The sequence below is a fragment of the Rhinoraja longicauda genome, chromosome 7, assembly GCF_053455715.1.
Source record: "Rhinoraja longicauda isolate Sanriku21f chromosome 7, sRhiLon1.1, whole genome shotgun sequence".
NCBI lineage: Eukaryota > Metazoa > Chordata > Chondrichthyes > Rajiformes > Arhynchobatidae > Rhinoraja > Rhinoraja longicauda.
The window spans coordinates 7,366,989-7,380,462 of record NC_135959.1 but is presented as its reverse complement, the minus strand read 5'-3'; positions in this window follow the sequence as shown (position 1 = coordinate 7,380,462).

The following is a 13,474-nucleotide window of genomic DNA, read 5'->3' as shown; positions in this document are numbered from 1 at the left end:
ACACCTGAGTCACGAATCTCCTACAATCTTCTACATACTACGAACCGAAGGAGGCCATTCAGCCCACCGTGGCCGTGCTGGCCCAAAGAGAATCTCATGGAGGATTCTAGGGGATAGATAGGATAAATGCACAGAATCTTTTCCCAAGAGCTGGAAAGGGTGCGGAGAAGATTTACGAGGATGTTGCCAGGGCTCGAGGGCCTGTCCTTCAGGGAGAGGTTCAGCAGGCTGGGACTCTATTCCTTGGAGTGCAGGAGGATGAGGGAGGATCTTACAGAGGTGCACAAAACCATGAGAGGAACAGATCGGGTAGACGCACAGAGTCTCTTGCCCAGAGTAGGGGAACCGAGAACCAGAGGACATAGGTTTAAGGTGAAGGGGGAAAGATTTAATAGGAACTTTTTCACTCAAAGGGTGGTGGGTGTATGGAACGAGCTGCCGGAGGAAATAGTTGTAGCAGGGACTATTGCAAAGTTTAACAAACATTTAGACAGGTACATGGATAGGTTTGATATGGAGAGATATGGGCCACAAGCAGGAGAGTGGGCTTAGTGTAGATGGGACAAGTTGGCTGGTTAGTTCAGTTGATTATTGTCATGTGTATCGAGGTACAGTGGAAAGCTTTTTGTTGCCTGCTATTCAGTCAGCGAAAAGACTGTCCATGATTACAATCAAGCCGTCCACAATGTACAGTTACAGGATAAAGGGAATAACATCTTTAATGCAAGTCCAAAAAAGTCAGATTAAAGATAATTTGACAGTCTCCAATGAGGTAGATGGTAGGTCAAGACCGCTCTCTTGGTGGTGATAGGATGGTTCAGTTGCCTAATAACAGCAGGGAAGAAACTGTCCCTGAATCTGGAGGTGTGCCTTTTCACACTTCTGTACAATTTAACTTAACTTAACTTAACTTAACTTAACTTAACTTAACTTAACTTAACTTAACTTAACTTAACTTAACTTAACTTAACTTAACTTAACTTAACTTAACTTAACTTAACTTAACTTAACTTAACTTAACTTAACTTAACTTAACTTAACTTAACTTAACTTAACTTAACTTAACTTGACTTGACTTGACTTGACTTGACTTGACTTAACCTGACTTGACTTGACTTGACTTGACTTGACTTGACTTGACTTGACTTGACTTAACTAACTTTACTTTACTTTACTAAATTGAACGGAACTAAATTAAATTAAATTAAACTAAACTAAACTCAACTCAACTAAACTAAACTAAACTAAACTAAACTAAACTAAAACTCAAATTAAAGCTAACCTAAGTTAAGCTAACCTAAATTAAGCTAAGCTAAGCTAAGCTAAACTAAGCCAAACCAAATTAAACATTATTGTGGTACAATGGTCATTCCAGATGTTGTCAACTCAGTTGCAGTGGCCATTTTCAGGACAGATGTTGCCAGAGGAATCAGCTGGTTTTATGTTTTTGGATCATCTCCTCTTGAATGAATTACCAACGTTAACCTTTCCATCCGGGAAAACAATTAGATATCTCCACTGTGGAGTCTGTGCCACTGCTCCACACTTCCTATTCACACCCAAAGATTCAGAATTCCCAATCCATATGTTCCTTTTAACTCCATTGTTACCAAAATATTTTGTACTTAGAATCGTAGAGTCATAGTCATAGTGTGGAAACAGGCTCTTCGGCCCAACTTGCCCACACTGGCCAAAATGTCCCAGCTACACTAATCCCACCTGCCTGCGCTTGGTCCATATCCCTCCAAACCTGTCCTATCCATGTACCTGTCTAACTGGTTCTTAAACGTTGGGATAGTCCCAGCCTCAACTGCCTCTGGCAGCTTGTTCCATACACCCACCATCGTTTGTGTGAAAAAGTTACCCCTCAGATTCATATTAAATCTTTTCCCCTTCACTTTAAACCTATATCCTCTGGTCCTCGATTCCCCTACTCTGGGCAAGAGACTCTGTGCATCTACCCGATCTATTCCTCTCATGATTTTATACACCCCTATAAGATCATCCCTGCATCCTCCTGCGCTCCATGGAATAGAGACCCAGCCTGCTCAACCTCTCCCTAGAACTCAGACCCTCGAGTCCTAGCAACATCCTCGTAAATCTTCTCTGTGCCTTTTCCAGTTTGACATCTTTCCTATAACATATAGGGTCGGCACGGTGGCGCAGCGGTAGAGTTGCTGCCTTACAGCGCTTGCAGCGCCAGAGACCCGGGTTCGATCCCGACTACGGGGGAGCTGCCTGTACGGAGTTTGTACGTTCTCCCCGTGACCTGCATGGGTTTTTCTCCGTGGTTCGGTTTCCACCCACACTCCAAAGACATACAGGTTTGGTAATTAATTGGCTTGGTACAAATGTAAATTGTCCCCCGAGTGTGTGTGTGTGTGTAGGATAGTTTTAGTGTGCGGGGATAGGTGCGGACTCAGTGGGCCGAAGGGCCTGTTTCCGCGCTGTATCTCTAAACTAAACGAAACTAAACTAAACCTCTGCTGTAATAAAAACAAAATGGACAATAGACAATAGACAATAGGTGCAGGGGTAGGCCATTCGGCCCTTCGAGCCAGCACCGCCATTTAGAAACATAGAAACACGGAAAATAGGTGCAGGAGTAGGCCATTCAGCCCTTCGAGCCTGCACCGCCATTCAATATGATCATGGCTGATCATCCAACTCAGTATCCCGTACCTGCCTTCTCTCCATACCCCCTGATCCCTTTAGCCACAAGGGCCACATCTAACTCCCTCTTAAATATAGCCAATGAACTGGCCTCAACTGCCTTCTGTGGCAGAGAATTCCACAGATTCACCACTCTCTGTGTGAAAAAAAAACGTTCTCATCTCGGTCCTAAAAGACTTCCCCCTTATCCTTAAACTGTGATGTGATCATGGCTGATCATTCTCAATCAGTTGCATTGAATCAACTTTTGGAAAGTCTAAGTAAAACCAGGCACAAGAAAGTGAATGTAAACACTAAACAGGATTGACTGAGGTTTTGGACACATGGGGGGAGACTAGTTCTGGTATCCAGACTCTGTGATCACAGTACAAACGTCCTCCTTGGCTCTCTCACCACAATGGCTTTATTCAATATGTGCTTATTTTCCAACACAATCCATTTCATTATGCTTCCGCTCCCTAGCCAAAATTAAATTTGGTCCCGGAAATCCCTCAGGGCGCCCGTGGACAGCGCGTAGTCCCTCTATAACGCCACCCGGGCACGGACGTAACCCCGGCTCGGGCAGAGCCCTCTTCCGCCTGGCGCCGTGACTCGCGGATGGCCAGCTTGGCCAGGCCCAGGAGCAACCCAACCAGGACATCATCGGCCACCTACCCTCTCCTCTACGCAAAGGGGCGTCCAAAGATGAGGATGGTGGGTGAGAAGTGCAGCCAGAAGGCCCTTTAGATAATGAAACAGGGGCTGCAGCCTCACACACTCTATGTACACATGGAACACAGACTCTACCAGCCCGCAAAGTTGGCAGGCGGCTGGCGAGTCCGTGATCCTTAGTCACAGAAAGAGGTTGGCATCTGCTCCCTAGTGAGCTTGATTGGTTTTCACAGCAGTAAGTCTTTTTTTCCCCCTTAAACCTACGTCCTCTGGTCCTCGATTCACCTACTGTGGGCAAGAGACTCTGTGCATCTACCTTCTATATTTTTGAGGAAGTCTGAGTGTGATTTGAACCGGTTTTTAAAGAAGGCATGGGCAGGTGAGGTTGAAGGTTTGGCTGAACTCAGCTCTTCTGTAAATGGTTCCGACAGATGTTTTAGACCTTCTGAGGCTTGCTTTCGAATGCTGGCGATGCAGAGATCACAAGGGGGCTTGACTGGGTAAGGCCCCGTACAGAAGCAACTGTTTTCTCCCAAGCTTTTTTCTTTAGTTTAGTTTAGTTTCGAAATACAGCGAGGAAACAGGCCTTTAGGCCCACCGCGCCGACCAGCGATCCCCGCACGCTAACGCTCTCCTAACACACCCTAGGGAAAATGTTTACATTTACACCGAGCCAATCAACCTACAAACCCGTACGTCTTTGGAGTGTGGGAGGAAATTGAAGATCTCAGGGGAAACCCACGCAGGTTACAGGGAGAACGGGGAGATAGCAGCCATAGTCAGGATTGAACCTGGGTCTCTGGCGCAGTAAGGCAATACTCTACTGCTGAGCCACTGTGCCGCCTGCCGCTTTTTGTTGAGGGGTGGCACTGTGGCGGAACGGTAGAGTTGCTGCCTTACAGCGCCAGAGGCCCGGGTTCGATCCTGACCACGGGCGCTGTCTGTGTGGAGTTTGTATGTTCTCGCTGTGACCGCGTGGGTTTTCTCTGGGTGCTCCCTCACATGACTAAAAGGAAGAGCAATTAGACCAATCTCTATTGTTTCCAAAGAGCCAACATTCATGTCTTAGGGTTGGAATTCATTGCCACAGTTGGCCGTGGATAGGGTTGCCAACTCCAGATAAGGGAGAAAAGATGACGTCACCGCCCCGCGTTCCACGTGACCTCACCCAGCCAGTGGCCAGGTGCTCCCGCTCCACCAATGGCGACTGCCCAGGTCGAGAGGCGGGTTGCTATGCAACCTCCGTTATGCAGCATCCGGGCCTCCGGGCCTACACTGTCCAGGTCTACAGTGTCCTGGCCTACAGCGTCCGGACCTACAGTGTCCAGATCTACAGTGTCCTGGCCTACAGCGTCCGGGCCTACAGTGTCCTGGCCTACAGTGTCCGGACCTACAGTGTCCAGGTCTACAGTGTCCTGGCCTACAGCATCCGGGCCTACAGTGTCCAGACCTACAGTGTCCAGGCCTACAGAGTCTTGGCCTACAGCGCCCCCCCCCCAGGCCTAATATGGGACAAGGGCGGTCAATATACGGGATGTCCCAGCTAATGCCCCTTGGCAAGCCTAGCTGTGGAAGATTGACAGATTCTTGATCAGTCAGGGTGTCAGGGGTTATGGGGAGAAGGCAGGAGAATGGCGTTGAGAGCGAAAGATAGATCAGCCACGATTGAATGTTGTCGACCTAATGGGCCGAATGGATTAATTCTTGTCCGATAACTTATGAACTTATGAACATGAAACACGTGGGTTCTCTCCGGGTGCTCCAGTTTCCTCTCACATCCTGAAGACGTTCGGGCGTGTAGGTTAATTGGCTTGATGGGCCGAATGGCCTCATTGTGCTGCTTGAACATTATAAACATTAACGCGGTGGTCTTACTCTGTTTTTTCTTTGTTTTGCCTGGTAACAACCACAAGTGGACGCGTGTCATAATTTTGGCAGATCTAAAAGAGGGTTAAGAAATAACATTAATTTGCATTTGACGGGAATAATCATTTTAACCCACGATGGTTTCCCTTGAAGTGAAATGGATATGTTCCTGCGGAGCTGGCAAGCGTAAATGTTTGTGACGACAATATAGTACAGGCTCTCCTACTGCCCTGACGTTATCCTCGCTTTTCCAACTTGATTGTCAGCTGGATGGCTCTCCCACCAACTGGAGACCGGTCCCGACCTACCATCTACCTCACTGGAGACTCTCAGACTTTACTGGACTTTATCTTGCACTAAATGTTATTCCCTTCATCCTGTGTCTGCACACTGCGGGCAGCTTGACTGTAATCATGCATTGTCCAGAACAAGGGGCCACAGTTTAAGAATAAGGGGTAGGCCATTTAGAACGGAGGTGAGGAAAAACGTTTCCATCCCTCCCTCTTCTCTGGCCTGACTCCGTCTGCCTATTATTCCCCTCCCTTGCACATTGTCCTGCCAGTTCCATTGTCCACATCCAGGACATTCTTTAAGGAAGGAGAAGAGGAGAGAAATTCTTTTAGTCAGAGGGTGGTGAATCTGTGGAATCCTTTGCCAACAGAAGACTGCCATCCTGTTGAGTTTCAGTGTCCGTGTAACTTGTTACTACCTATCCCACAGCCAACAATGGACCATTTTGCGCTCCACTTTTTCTTGATTATCGTTGCTTTTTGCATATCTTTCATTCAGGCAGAGAGTTGTGAATCTGTGGAATTCTCTGCCTCAGAAGGCAATGGAAGCCAATTCTCTCAATGCTCTCAAGAGAGAGCTAGATAGAGCTCTTAAGGATAGCGGAGTCAGGGGGTATGGGGAGAAGGCAGGAACGGGGTACTGATTGAGAGTGATCAGCCATGATCACATTGAATAGCGGCGCTGGCTCGAAGGGCCGAATGGCCTCCTCCTGCACCTATTGTCTATTGTCTGTTGTCTTTCTGCTGAATGAATAGCACGCGGCGGAACTTTTACACTGGACCTCGGTGCACACGACAATAAACTAAACTGTAACTGAACTCTAGTAACCAGGAATGATTTTAAAAAAATGACAGCCAGAGCATCTGCCGTTTGCTCTCTTCCCTTCCATCACGGCTTGGGGTAGAATTCATCAGGGTTTGGCAATCAGTCTCCTTTCAAAGACGCTAAAGCCATTAACTTAAAATAGGTTGTGCAGTAGCTTCCAATCTTTTACACACATCTTCCTTCAATTACACTATCTGCAGCATCTCCCTCTACTGTGACGATGAAGCGTTCCCATCCACCCACATCTCCCTTCACACAAAGGTTATCATTTTTGTTCTATAACAGGCCCTATTCTTTCCTTTGTGTATAAAATAGCTTTGAATTTTCTTTGAATTAATCTTTTTTATCCAGATTTCACTTTGCCTCATTAATATTCCTCTTAATTTGATCACTATTATTGTTTGTTTATATGTATATATATATATATAGAAGATAGACACAAAACGCTGGAGTAACTCAGTGGGACAGGCAGCATCTCTGGAAAGAAGGAATGGGTGACGTTTCGGGTCGAGACCCTTCTTCAGACCTGAAAGGTCACCCATTTCTTCTCTCCAGAGATGCTGCCTGCACGGCTGATTTACTGTAGCTTTTTGTGTCTGGCTTCGGTTTAAACCTATCTACACATTTTGCCCGTATATATATACATGTGTGTGTGTGTGTGTGTGTGTGTGTGTGTGTGTGTGTGTGTGCGTGCGTGCGTGTGTGTGTGTGTGTGCGTGTGTGTGTGTGTGTGTGTGTGCGTGTGTGTGTGTGTGTGTGTGTGTGTGCGTGTGTGTGTGTGTGTGTGTGTGTGTGTGTGCGTGTGTGTGTGTGTGTGTGTGCGTAGAAAGGAACTGCAGATGCTGGTTTAAACGGAAGGTAGACACAAAAAGCTGGAATAACTCAGCGGGACAGATAGCATCTCTGGAGAGAAAGAATAGGTGACGTTTTAGGTTGCGACCTTTCTTCAGACTGAGGGACCTAGCTCCAACTGAGACCCCCACTGACTCTCTTTCGACTTTAGACTTCAGAGATACGTAGACATAGATGTACACACTGAACTATTTTTTTCTCGTTTATGATATTGTTCACAGAGTACCATGTTTACGATGAGCGTGCGTTTGGTCTCGGCGATCGCTTCGCTCAACACCTGCGCTCGGTCCGCGTTAACCAACCTGATCTCCCGGTAGCTGAGCACTTCAACTCCCCCTCCCATTCCCAGTCTGACCTTTCTGTCATGGGCCTCCTCCAGTGCCATAGTGAGGCCCACCGGAAATTGGAGGAACAGCACCTCATATTTCGCTTGGGCAGCTTGCAGCCCAGTGGTATGAACATTGACTTCTCCAACTTTAGATAGTTCCTCTGTCCCTCTCTTCCCCTCCCCCTTCCCAGTTCTCGCTCTATCTTCCTGTCTCCACCTATATCCTTCCTTTGTCCTGCCCCCCCTCACATCAGTTTGACGAAGGGTCTCGACCCGAAACGTCACCCATTCCTTCTCTCCTGAGATGCTGCCTGACCTGCTGAGTTACTCCAGCATTTTGTGAATAAATACCTTCGATTTGTATCAGCATCTGCAGTTATTTTCTTATACTACATGTTTACATATTCTGTCGTGCTGCTGCAAGTAAGAATTTCATTATTCCATCTAGGACATATGATAATCAATCACTCCAGAGGTGTTGCATTATTGGGAAGCCAAACCAGGTCAGGGCCTTGACAGTGAATGATGGGGACCTGGGAAGTGTTGTAGAGCAGAGAGATATCGGGGAATCAAGAACCAGAGGATGTAGTTTAGCTTAGTTTAGTTTAGTTTAGTTTAGTTTCGAGATACAGCGTGGAAACAGGCCCTTCGGCCCACCGAGTCCTCACCGACCAGCGATCCTCGCACACTAACACTATCCTACACACACTAGGGACAATTTACACATACAACAAGCCAATTAACCTACAAACCTGGAGTATGGGAGGAAACCGACAATCTCGGAGAAAACCCACGCAGGTCACGGGGAGAACGTACAAACTCTGTACGGACAGCACCCGTAGTCGGGATCGAACCCGGGTCTCTGGCACTGCAAGCGCTGTAAGGCAGCAACTCTACCGCTGCGCCACCGTGGCAGCCCTAGATTTAAAGTGAAAGTGGAAAGATTTAATATGAACCTGAGGGGCAACTTTTTCCACAAAAAGTGGGTGGTGGGTATGTGGAACGAGCTGCCAGAGGGGGTAGTTGCAGCAGGTACTAACACAACATTTAAATATTTGGACATGTTCATGGATAGGAAAGGTTTAGAGGGATAAGAGGCAAATGCAGGCTGGTGGGAGTAGCATAGATGGGGCACTGTGGTTGGCATGGGCAAGTCGGGCTGAAGGGCTTGTTTCTGTGCTGTATGACTGCCTCTAATTTCACCCTGGACCTTTGATATTTTGCTTCTGTTATATTACATATAACATTCTCTACATCTGACACAGTTCCCTCTTTTCATGTTCGTAAGTGACAGGAGCAGAATTAGACCATTCGGCCCATCAAGTCTCCTCCGCAATTCGATCACGGCTGATCTTTCTTTCCCTCCTAACCCCATTCTCCTGCCTTCTCCCCATAACCCCTGGCACCCGTACTAATCACCCCACACCTTTGGCTGTATCCTATCCTTAACTGAACTTGACCTTACAGAGATCTCTAGATTTGGCAGCCTCATCCCTTTTGTTTTTAGAACATCATTTTGCTCGAGTCTTACTGAATGCCTCCCATTTCTCCGGTTCTGATTTACTGTTGGGCAGTAAATCATTCCTAAATCATTTCTTAGCTTATTAAAATTGGCCGTAAACCAATTCAGAATTATTACTTCTATGTTATCTTTATCCTTTTCCATAACTATGTTAAATCTAACCGAATAATGATCACTACCACAAAAAAAGGGCTTTTCCGTCAATATTCCTTCTGTCTGCCTGACTTAATTCCCTAATGTAAGAGTATGTAAAAACAGGCCCCTCAACCCAAAACATCCATACTGACCTGTTTAACCATCTACACTACACTAATCCAATTTTAAACATAGTGATTGATCATATGGTCTTGAGTGATAGGAGCAGAATTAGGTCACTCGGCCCATCTAGTCTACTCCGCCATCCAATCGTGGCTGAACTATCTCTCCCTCCTAACCCCATTCTCCTGCCTTCTCCCCATAACCCCTGACACCCGTACTAATCAAGAATCTGTCTATCTCTGCCTTGAAAATATCCACTGACTTGGCCTCCACAGCCTTCTGTGGCGAAGAATTCCACAGATTCATCACCCTCTGACTAAAGAAATTCCTCCTCATCTCCTTCCTAAAGGAACATCCTCATGCCTGACTGTATCTGATCCCCTCATCTATTGTAGATATGAACCACTATCAGTCTAAAAAAACATGCCCCTCAGATTTGTCACATGTCTTTTCAAATTTTTCCCGATCATTCCCATACCGATCTGTGACTCCAGCATTTTATGATACCTACGATTTGTACCAACATCTGCAGTTATTTTCCTACACAACTTGGTTTGGGATCAGCTCCATCCATAGAAACATAGAAAACATTAAAAATAGGTGCAGGAGGAGGCCATTCGGCCATTTGAGCCAGAACCGCCATTCATTGTGATCATGGCTGATCATCTACAATCAGTAACCTGTGCCTGCCTTCTCCCCATATCCCTTGATTCAACTAGCCCCTAAATCTTTATATAACTCTCTTTTAAATTTATCCAGTGAATTGGCGTCCACTGCATTCTGCGGCAGAGAATTCCAGAAATTCACAACTCTCTGGGTGAAAAAGTTTCTTCTCGCTTCAGTTTTAAATGGCCACCCCTTTATTCTTGGTCTGTGTCCCCTGGTTCTGGACTCCCCCAACACTGGGAACATATGATCCAAGGTCGCTAGAAATTGCAGTGAATTGTGCACGCAGCCTAGACCTTCACACAAACCAACCTTCCTTCTATTGACTCCAGATCTCTCACGCTGCCTCGGCAAGGCCAGCAGCATAATCAAGGACCAGTCGCACCCCGGCCACTTTCTCTTCTCCCCCCTCCCATCAGGCAAAAGGTACAGAAGTGTGAAAACGCACACCTCCAGATTCAGGGACCGTTTCTTCCCGGTTGTTATCAGGCAACTGAATCATCCTACCACAACCAGAGAGCAGTGCTGAACTACTATCTACCTCGTTGGTGACCCTCGGACTATCCTTGTTCGGACTTTGCTGGCTTTACCTTGCACTAAACTTTATTCCCTTATCATGTATCTACACACTTTAAATGGCTCGATTGTAATCATGTATTGTCTTTCCGCTGACTGGGTAACACGCAACAAAAGCTTTTCACTGTACCTCGCTCGGCACATGTGACAATTAACCAAATTAAACTAAACTCTAGCTGGTGTTAGGATGGTTCAGTTGCCTGTTGGCAGCTAGGAAGAAACTGTGAGGTAACTGTGTTCCAACTTTATTTTTTATTTTTTTAGAGATACAGCATGATTTCAGATTTTTTTTAGAGATGACCACCACCCCCTGAATGAAAAAGTTGCTCCTTAGGTTCCAATTAAATCTCGCCCCTCTCACCTTAAACTTGTCCCCTGGTTCTTGATTCCCCTTCTCTGGGTAAAATACTGTGCATTCCCCCTGTACATTCCCCTCTGCTCTTAAACTGTTCCACTAGTGGAAACATCCTCTCCATATCCAGGCTTTTCATTATCCGGTAAGTTTCAATTAGGTTTCCCCTCATTTCTCTAAACTCCAGTGAGGATGCTTTTATACAACGACAGCTTAGACATATCTTTTAGGCTATTGATTGGTCATGTTGTTAAGGATGTATTCAAGAGAGAGTTAGATTTATCGGAATCAAGGGATATGGGGAAAAAGCAGGAACAGGGTACTGATTCTGGACGATCAGCCATGATCGTCTTGAATGGCGGGGCTGGCTCGAACGGCCAAATGGCCTACTCCTGCACCTACTTTCTATGTTTCTATGATTCTACGCTTTTGCGTTTCTATGTTTCCATGGAAGCTGGGAAGCATTTCAAATCTCCACTTCAGTCTGACCAAATCACAGGAATGTCTATGTTAATCTAGAATGACTGAATCCAATGACTTCTGGAACTCCAAGATGTTCTGACTGGGTGATAAACCAGACAGACAGAACATCTAGTTTGCCATAGAGTCATAGAGTGATACAGCATGGAAACAGGCCCTTCGGTCCAACATGCCCACACTGTCCAACATGTCCCAGCTACACTAGTCCCACCTGCTTGCGTTTGGCCCATATCCCTCAAAACCTGTCCTATCCATGTACCTTCTCTTTGTTTCTGAAATGTTGCACTAGTCCCTGCCTCAACTACCTCCTCCGGCAGCTCGTTCCATACACCCACCACCCTTATTGTGAAAAGGTTACTCCTCAAGCTCCTATGAACTCTTTTCACCTTCACTTTGAACCTGTCCTCTGGTACTTGAATCAGGGTCTCGGCCCGAAACGTCACGCATTCCTTCTCTCCAGAGATGCTGCCTTGTCCCGCTGAATTACTCCAGCCTTTTGTGTCTATTCTCGATTCCCCTACTCTGGGCACGAGACTCTGTCCGTCTACACAATCTATTCCCCTCATGAATTTACACACAGTTGACTTGCCAGAATTCACTGGAGCTTAAAATATGCTTTATCTTTAAAAAAAGATCACTATTTCCTACACATAAGTAGCCCTGGAGAGCTTTCAATGGATTTAACTCTGATCCAATCTGGACTCAGACTTAACAGATACAAAACTGTTCCTGCATAACATCTGTGTTGCATTTTAACTTCACCATGCCTTTATTGGATCATCTTCTCTAAGTCAGCTTGTATATATATATATATTGCCGGTGCAACATGTTTATTTAAATCTTCCTTTTTTGCAAATTGAATCATGGACGTACTGAGGCTCGGTGCAGCTAACGGCAAGGCTCGGTGGGGGAGGACCAAAGCCCAGGTTGGTGGGCAGAGTGTGATGGAGGGAAGGGCTATCACCCCAGGTGGGCCACATGCGTGGCAGGGGTAACATAGAAACATAGAAAATAGGTGCAGGAGGAGGCCATTTCGCCCTTCGAGCCGCCACCGTCATTCATTGTGATCATGGCCGTCATCCACAATCAGTAACCCGTGCCTGCCTTCTCCCCATATCCCTTGATTCCGCTAGCCCCTAGAGCTCTATCTAACTCTCTTTTAAATTCATCCAGTGAATTGGCCACCACTGCCTTCTGTGGCAGAGAATTCCACAAATTCACAACTAACTCTCTGGGTGAAAAGGTTTCTTCTCGCCTCAGTTTTAAATGGCCTCCCCTTTATTCTTAGACTGTGGCCCGTGGTTCTGGACTCCCCCAACATTCTAACTCTCTAACTCTCTTTTAAATTCATCCAGTGAATTGGCCTCCACTGCCCTCTGTGGCAGAGAATTCCACAATTTCACAACTAACTCTCTGGGTGAAAAAGTTTCTTCTCGCCTCAGTTTTGAACGGCCTCCCCTTTATTCTTAGACTGTGGCCCGTGGTTCTGGACTCCCCCTCCAGTGAAGATGTGGATTACAGAAATGACGGACACATCACATTTAGAGAGAATAGAGGGCGGCACGGTGGCGCAGCGGTAGAGTTGCTGCCTTACAGCGAATGCAGCGCCGGAGACTCAGGTTCGATCTTGACTACGGGCGCCGTCTGTACGGAGTTTGTACGTTCTCCCCGTTACCTACGTGGGTTTTCTCCGAGATCTTCGGTTTCCTCCCACAATCCAAAGACGTACAGGTTTGTGTGGGTTAATTGACTGGGTAAATGTTTTAAAAAATTGGCCCTAATGGGTGTAGGATAGTGTTAATATGCGGGGATCGCTGGTTGGTGCGGACTCGGTGGGCCGAAGGGCCTGTTTCCGCGCTGTATCTCTAAACTAAACTAAACTAAACTTTCACACTGTTGTTTCTTTTCTTCACAGCGAGACGCCAGAGTGCGGAGGTGGGGGGGAGTGAAATATAAACGACAGAATCTGCAGAGTTGGTTTTCCGATCACAGGAGGGGGAATGTTTTAAGGAGGTGGTATAAAGGGACTGTTAACAGCTTTATGGTAACAGTCTTGGCCTGAACACAGCTTGTCAAGTGAAAGTGCACCGAAAAATGTCAGAATAATTCCCACGGATTCTTAAGATTGTTTCCA